Below are 8,101 nucleotides of genomic sequence, written 5' to 3'. Positions count from 1 at the left end.
GCATTAAGATTTAGTAAAACAGGTTGATATAATACTTTGGGGTATCACATAGCTTGGTTCTTCTTGAGTAAATGTTCAGTCGCTAGAGGTTGGAACTGAACTGATAGGACCCAACCGCAGCATTAAGATTTAGTAAAACAGGTTGGGGTATCACATAGCTTGGTTCTTCTTGATTAAATGTTCACGTGTCTTCCATGTTCTAAGATGTGGTCAGGCTTTCAGTACTTTCACACGTGCTTCATTTTTGATCAATGGTTAAATGAACAAATTCCCTTCAGAAACATGTTTTCTTTTTCTATCTATCTAAGTCTATCTATTCATTTCATTCATTTATTTCTTCTTAGAAAGAATTACCCGTGCCTAGAAGGGGGAAGTGTGGGCTTAAAATAGCATTATCTCCTTGAAATTCGGCTTCTTATCAATAGAGACCACAATAACCCAGAGTGTGAGTTTGTTGGGTGACACTTCTCTGAAATTTGAGTCCATATCTTTAGGGCTCTGAGCCATAAGAAATGCTTCATGCCTAAGCAATGCATGGAAACATAAGATTCCCCTGTGACTCTGTTTTCATGCCAGCAATAAACAGGTCTCTAAGAGGAACAGTAGCACCAGTGAGGTATGCACACCTTAGAATAATCAACCATCTGAGTTCACCAGGGCAGCATTGACCCAAGGACCAAGTTCAGTAGGGTTAGGAAAGAAGGAGTGGAAATAGGGGACACAGAAAGAAAGCCAGGAAAGCGATGGTGCCTTGGGGGGAATCGCAACAAATGAGAAGCAAGACAGGTGTAGGAATCATGGAATGTTAAAATTGATGACCTGCTCTGTAAATCTTCACCAAACGCACAAGAAAATGTTAAAGAAAGAAAGAAACAGAACAAACACATAACGGTCCTCCACCTTTAGGAACCAATTTGACTTAGACAAATGAGCTTAAAGATGGAGATCGTAGGTTTTTGCCAAGGGCTGGTACAGTTTATAACTCCCTAGTTCTTTACACAACCTGCGGGATAAAACAGATGCCTGGCTGTGCGACGACAAAATGGTTGGTTACTAACTGAAGAAGGATGGAGCTGTCTGCTTCAACAAAGATGGACACCCCACGGAGCACTTCTGCTCTGTCCTCTTTGGACATTCTGAAGATTCACTCGATGACCACTACGAGGGGATGTGTGTGGCCTCTCACAAAAACCAAGATTAAATGATCTGTGATGCCAACAGTCTATAAACTCAAAATCATATTTCATTTGATCTTAGAAAAAAATAATTTCAACAGCTGAATTGGGGTCTGAAATTAATCCCTGCTTCATGAGGCAATGATACTGTCTATCAGGAACTTGCACACAAGTTTTAGAGTGCCCCTACCATAGATTTACCATCTGATCAATATTTTGATAACTTGATTAACATTGAGCACATAGTCTTAAAGTACTAGACATTCAGAAGTTTTATTTAGTCCTTGATTCAGAACTATTGGTAGCATTTTTTAAATTTCTAATGAAAAGAAATGCAATTGTTATATGAGCCCATAGTAATGTTTAGCCTGATCAGGGACTTTTTTCTGTTTAGCAAACTCTACAGCTAAGCTGAACCATAACCAGAATTTTACTGCGTGATTGCAGAATGAAGCAACAAGAAATAGACTGACAGGCATTTAGTGGCCTCTGAAGTGTTAGTCACATCATTCGCAATATGGATCTCCTAGAATGTGAATACTTTCCTCCCCTGCAAAGACATAGCCTTTGTGCTGCAAACAACTGCTGGCACATTTCCTCTTTGTTGTTCTTATTTGGAGGGACTGAGTTCTGACTCATAGTGACAACAGAACTCAACAATGCCCAGGCCTGAGACATCCTTGGATTGCTATGTCTGAGTCCACTCTGGAAGCCAACGTGTCCAAAGTACGTGAGCGGAAGTCTCGGCAAAGGAACAGCCTAGCTGGATGTCTTCCAGTACAGATTTATTTCTTCTTAGGGCAGTCCACAGTATCACAGTATTCACAGCAGCATAATTCAAATACGTGGATTCTTCTCCTGTCTTCCTTATACCATATCCAACTTCCATGTGCACATGAGACCATTTAAAATATTAGGGATTGAGTAGGGCTCCCCTTAGTCCTCAAATTGATATACCCGCTCTTCAGCCCTTCAAAGAGATCTTGTGCGGTACATTTGCCCCAAATACAAAATATTGTCTGATTTCTTGTTGTCTGTACCTTTAAATATCGACTGTAAATCCAAGCAAAATGAAATCTTTGACAACTTTAAAATTTTCTCCATTTATAATGATGTGACTGATTGGTCCATTTGAGAGGATTTGGGTTTTCTGTACATTGACCTGTAATCTGAACTGAATTTCAATTATCGATCTTCATCAACAAGTGCTGCAAATCCTCCCCACTTTCAGCAACTGAACTTTTGTCATCTGCATATCACCGGCTGAGAATAAGCCTTCCTCTGACCCCATGCACCCCTTTTGCTTCATTTAATCCAGTTTCTCACATCATTTGCTCAATATACAGATTGGAGAGATATGGTGATAGGATCCAACCTCTAAGTGCCCATTTCCTGACTTTAAACCATGTAGTATTCCTTTATTCTTTAGGAAGATTGCTTCTTGGTCCATGTATAGGTTCTGATTGAGCATAAAGAAGCATTCTGGAAGCATCGCTTGTCTGTCTGGTGGCTTTCATGTTGCTGTGATGCTGGAAGCTAGGTCATTAGTATTTGAAACACCATCAGAGCCATCCAAGGTGAAAGGCTTCAGGAGAGCTTCCAGACGAAAAACGGACGCCAAAGGAGGAGGACTCCACTGTTTGCTTCTGAAGCATGGCCCCTGAGAATCACATGAAGAACAGCGGAACATCATGGTAGGATGAAAAGCTAATGACTCTCAGACCCTTCTTTGTATAGCATGCAATTCTGATCCGCAGCTCCCCTACCCCTCTCATTGGTTCGTAGTTCCTCGATTACTTCACAACCCCAAATCTATGCATTTACTGTCATAAGCTCTCCTTTGGGGGATTTTGTACATTTCTCTAAAATACTCGATTTTACAACTTTATTTTCTGTTGGAAGTCACGATGAACATCGCCTTGTCGACCTCAAGTTAATACTAGCCCGTGTGACTTCAAATTTAGTTCGTAAAGTTTATTTTATTCATCTATACCCAAACTTGGTCCACCCAAACTATAAAATTATACGTATGACATCAAGGGTTATAACGTGGGATAATCCAGCTTCAAAGATGTTCTCTGGATTTCAGCTCTTCCATAGCAAATTAGAAGACAGATTTTCTTCTGGAAGACTTCGGATCTCGTTTCCCCACTGCTTTGGCCAGGATTTCCAGCATCTCCCAGAAGGTGCCTGGCCCAGGGAGCTTGCTTTGCAAGCATTTGCTTTCAGTTTCGACAGTTACAGTTTTGTTCGCCACTATCAAAACTCATGCTGTTGAGACATTCAGCATAAGGTTTTGTGGACATCAGTTATATCCTCTACTTCCCCAAATATTTTTAAGCAGAAGATGAAATATCACTTGCTAAAATATCATTTTAAAATTAGATAAGTGTGTTAGAGTTGGAAGAAAAAATGAAAACCAGAAAGTTCTTGAAAAATCAGGAAGTGCTTGGCTCAAGGAATAGAGTATGGAAAATGGTGACATTTAAGTCTTGGGAAAGTGACAGTAAAAACAAACAAAACAATAAAATAGAGTAAATGTTAAACTTTCAGATAGAAACATTATAAGGTATACGTACATTATGAGTGGAGAGTAGAATGAACACATCGCAGATGAGACTATACATAAGATTATAGATGCAATATTCTTATCTTTCTTACCAAGAGATCTCATTTTTTCATTTTAATATCAGAGAGCGAAAGACTCTCATAGAAATAACTTTTCCCTACACTACTCTTAAGGTTGGCGAGGGGTATTTCCCAAATTACGAACAAAGAATCCCAGACAATCTTAAACCAATGACTCAACAAGAAAAGCCTGTCTGAGCATAGGTACTGATTCTCTTTAGGGTGCTAGAATAAAATGGAAGCTTCGAGAGCTCCAATAACCACAGTGGTTAAATGTTCTGCTGTGAGCCAGAAAGTCAGAAATGTTAAAGATGTGGCAGTTGATTCTGCCAAAAGTATGGCTTTAAGATGATTCTCCTCTGTGCTCTTGATTTGCTGAATCTACTTGACTTGACAGCAAGGGGGTTGGTTTTGGGGCTAGAACTCCATATTTGGTTGGTGAAAAATGGAAATTAACACAAGTCATACATAGCATTTATTCTTTGTTTGGTTGCTATCATGAGTGGAAAATTAAGAACTGTTTAATTATATGTATTCTGGAAAGGCTTTTTGAGTGCTCTCTAGCACCAAAAGTATTCATTTTAAAAGTTTCATGCTTTTCCACGGGCTTTCAGACCCATGTCACCCAAGTCTTAGATCAACCCAGTGAGGCTGGCAGATCAGGAAGGGATCTTTATCACTATTTTGAAGATGAAAACAATAATTAAGGTGCATATCTGTGAAGAGACTTAAAAACAAGCTTAGAATTTGCCTCGTGTGTTAGTGGATCAATTGTTTTCAACAGATTATACAAAAGTGCTTTTCTCAAAATCTGTGGCATTTACAGATGTCAAAATAGTACTCAAAGCAATAAAAACAACCTTCAAGCACAGAAAATGAATAAATCCTTCCCAACCTTCAGATTAATATAGAATACCATTAATCTTATAAATGTGTCTTTAAAGAATGAAAATTATATCAAATTGTCATACTTTCAAAACATGTATTATGTACACATTAGTCCTCAATTAGTGCTTTTAATATTCTTATCGGAACTTTTGAGTTTATGATTTTTTTTGTCTTAAACTGGTACATATCTGTGAGTATATTGAATTGTTAAGAAATATAATTAAAAACAATAATGTTAGAATTTTGTACATGATACCTGGTACCACCACAGTTAACATCATTAGAGCTGATTTCTGTCCACTCAGTAATTATGTGCTTACTCATTTATTCTTCTTAATTTACATTCAGGATTAGACACTGGGCAGGTTACGTATATATTTTGAGGTACCTTAATACTTTAACTAATTTATGTTTCTGTGTGGGATTCTGGAGAAGTTGAAGAACTTTAATTTTACTCCGGTCAAACAATTTTAGATCTACTTTTAATAATATACTCACAAGAGACCATAAATAAATTAAATACATGAATGAATTAATTTCAAATAAATGCTGATATCTTTACTGTAATTTAAAATCTTAGATGCAAACATCATGATCTCAAATATAATAAAAATGCTTAGACAATAGTAATAAGGCTGAATAAGTAAAAGTAGTAAGACTGAAGATCAATATTTAAACAAAGGAAGAAGGGCAAGAAAATTTGGCCCAGGTACCATGCCATGAAATTGAAAGGGTTGTTTTATCTCATTAAAGGTTTTATTAAAGAAATATATACTAACACCCTCCCACACATATATTCACATCTAATCAATAGAACAATGTTTTTTTATGTAATAATAAAATAGTGAGTCCTATACACCATTGTTAAAATTCAAGGTTAACAATCAAAAGTTAGTAGCACATACCCACCTGCGGTACCAAAGGAGTCCAATGTATTGCTCTGTTTCCAGTAATGTTTTTGACCTTGGGAATCCTATAGATCAGTTCTACTCTGTCCTGCAGGGTCTTTATAAATTGTTGTTGAGTTGATGGCATTGGGCATGCAAAATACTTTTTTTAAAGGAAGCAAACAGCAAAAACATTCTCTAATTGTCTATATGAATTGAAGTAACATGAATTGAAGTATTTGTTCTCTTATTCCTTCATTCATCTAACAAATGTTGTCATCCCCGCTAGAGTCAGATGGACTTGTTGATGGTGAGGTGTTTTCTAGAGCCCTTGTTGAACTGTGTATTAGGCATTGAACTGCTCATGGAAATGGTGGTTTGAACCCTTCAGCCACTGGGAGGGAGAAACGGAGGATGTCCACTCCGTGGAAAATTCACAGCTGTGAGTTGGACATAACTTGATGACTTTGGGTTTGGGTTTCGTTTTAAAGCGTCCTAAGAGTCAGAATCAGCTTGGTGGCTATCAATTTGGTTTGGATGTTTTTTGTTTTTTTTTTAACATTTTATTAGGGGCTCACACAACTGTTATCCCAATCCATACACACATCAATTGTGTAAAGCGCATTTGTACATCGTTTCTCAAAACATTTTCTCTCCATTTAAACCCCCGACATTAGGTCCTCATTTTTCCCCTCCCTCCCCGCTCCCCCCTCCCGCATGAGCCCTTGATAGTTTATAAATGGGTATTTTGTCATATCTTGCCCTGTCCGACGTCTCCCTTCATCCACTTTTCGGTTGTCCGTCCCCCAGGGAGGAGGTCACACACAGTTCCATGTAATCGGTTCCCTCTTTCCTACCCATTCTCCCTCTACCCTCCCTGTTTTGCCACTCACACCACTGGTCCTATAGGGCTCATCCGCCCTGATTCCCTGTATTTTCAGTTCCTATCTGTACCAGTGTACCTCCTCTGGTCTAGCCAGTCTTGCAAGATCGAATTTGAGTCATGGTAGTGGGAGCGGGGAGGAAACCTTTAGGAACTAGAGGAAGATTGTATTTCTCATCATTGTTACATCGCACCCTCACTGGCTCATCTCCTCCCCGAGACCCCTCTGCAAGGGGATCTCCAGTGGCCTACTAATGGACTTTGGATCTCCACTCCACACTCCCCCCATCATTCACTATGGTAAGATTTTTTGTTCTGATGATGCCTTACACCTGATCCCTTCGACACCTCGTGGTTGCATAGGCTGGTGTGCTTCTTCCATGTGGGCTTTGTTGCTTCTGAGCTTGATGGCCGCTTGATTACCTTCAAGCCTTTAAGACCCCAGATGCTATACTTTGGATGTTTTATGAACAGTTTTCGGAATATCTGAAGTAGAGTTGGAGAGCAATTGTCAAAAGAAAAAAAAATGTAGAAAGCAATGTTATTGGCAAAAGGAAAACAAAATCCATAAAAGCATACCTCTTAGGTAGGATCACTTTTCAGAACTTATCCAAGTGACTCCAATCTACCTATATGGAATATTTGATGCAGCACTAGCCTGCTAATCACGAGGTCAACCGTTCAAAACCACAAGCCAAACCTTGGAAGAAAAATGGGATTTTCTACTCCCATAAGGAGTTTCAATCTTGGAAACTCGGGGGCAGGTCCACGCTGTCCTATGGAGTCTCTATGAGTCAGAATCAGCACCATGGCAGTGAGTTTGGAATATTTGAATGATTGGATTAATCTTTGTGTCTATTCACTCTCTTGTTTTCCTTCTGTTCTTGCTGGACTTAGTGGCTATCAAGTTGAAATGACCGTGCATATTTGTCTCATCCTCTGAGTTGCCGCAGGTAAAACTCAGTTTCCATTGTGTTGATTTTGCTACATGTGATGCTGTGTGTGTCAGAGTACAACTATGCTCTTTGGGTTTCCTGGGGGTAGAACACCAGATGTGAGTGTCATTTGTGTCTCAACTACTCAAAGTGGAGATACTGGTTGAATAAATGGAGTCTTCCTGGTCCTCACAAGGTAATGATTACTAGTAAACTAGCAATAGTCATTAAAAAGCAAGCCCATTCCTATGGAGCTGATCACAACTCATAATTACTTCATATGGGGTATCCAAGGTTGTAAATGGTTCAGAAGTAGGTACCCCCATCTTACTCCAGCCTAGTGGCGAGTGGATTTAAACTGCTGACCTTGTGGTCAGCAGTCCAACATTTACCCAAAAACGTCACCAGGGCTTCTTTACTTAGATGAAAAAGTGAATTATTACAGATGCCTAGAAGGACTCAGGTTCTTTAAAATTTGTATAGCCTATTGTGTCACCATATGTGGTTATATATATGTCAATAAAACATCAACAAAGCCACAAGAGCCAAAAGTACAAATGTTTCACAAGAAACAAAAGCTGAACAACTATGTGGCCTGAAGAAAATCACTACAAGAAAGGTTCAAGGGAGTTCCTCAGGCAAAACATATGTGATGGAGTGATTTGGGGGCTCATACAACTCTTATCACAACCCATACATACATCC

This window comes from Echinops telfairi, unplaced genomic scaffold (genome assembly GCF_000313985.2).
Source record: "Echinops telfairi isolate 266 unplaced genomic scaffold, ASM31398v2 ScPeMD7_22;HRSCAF=79, whole genome shotgun sequence".
NCBI lineage: Eukaryota > Metazoa > Chordata > Mammalia > Afrosoricida > Tenrecidae > Echinops > Echinops telfairi.
This window is presented reverse-complemented; position numbering follows the sequence as displayed.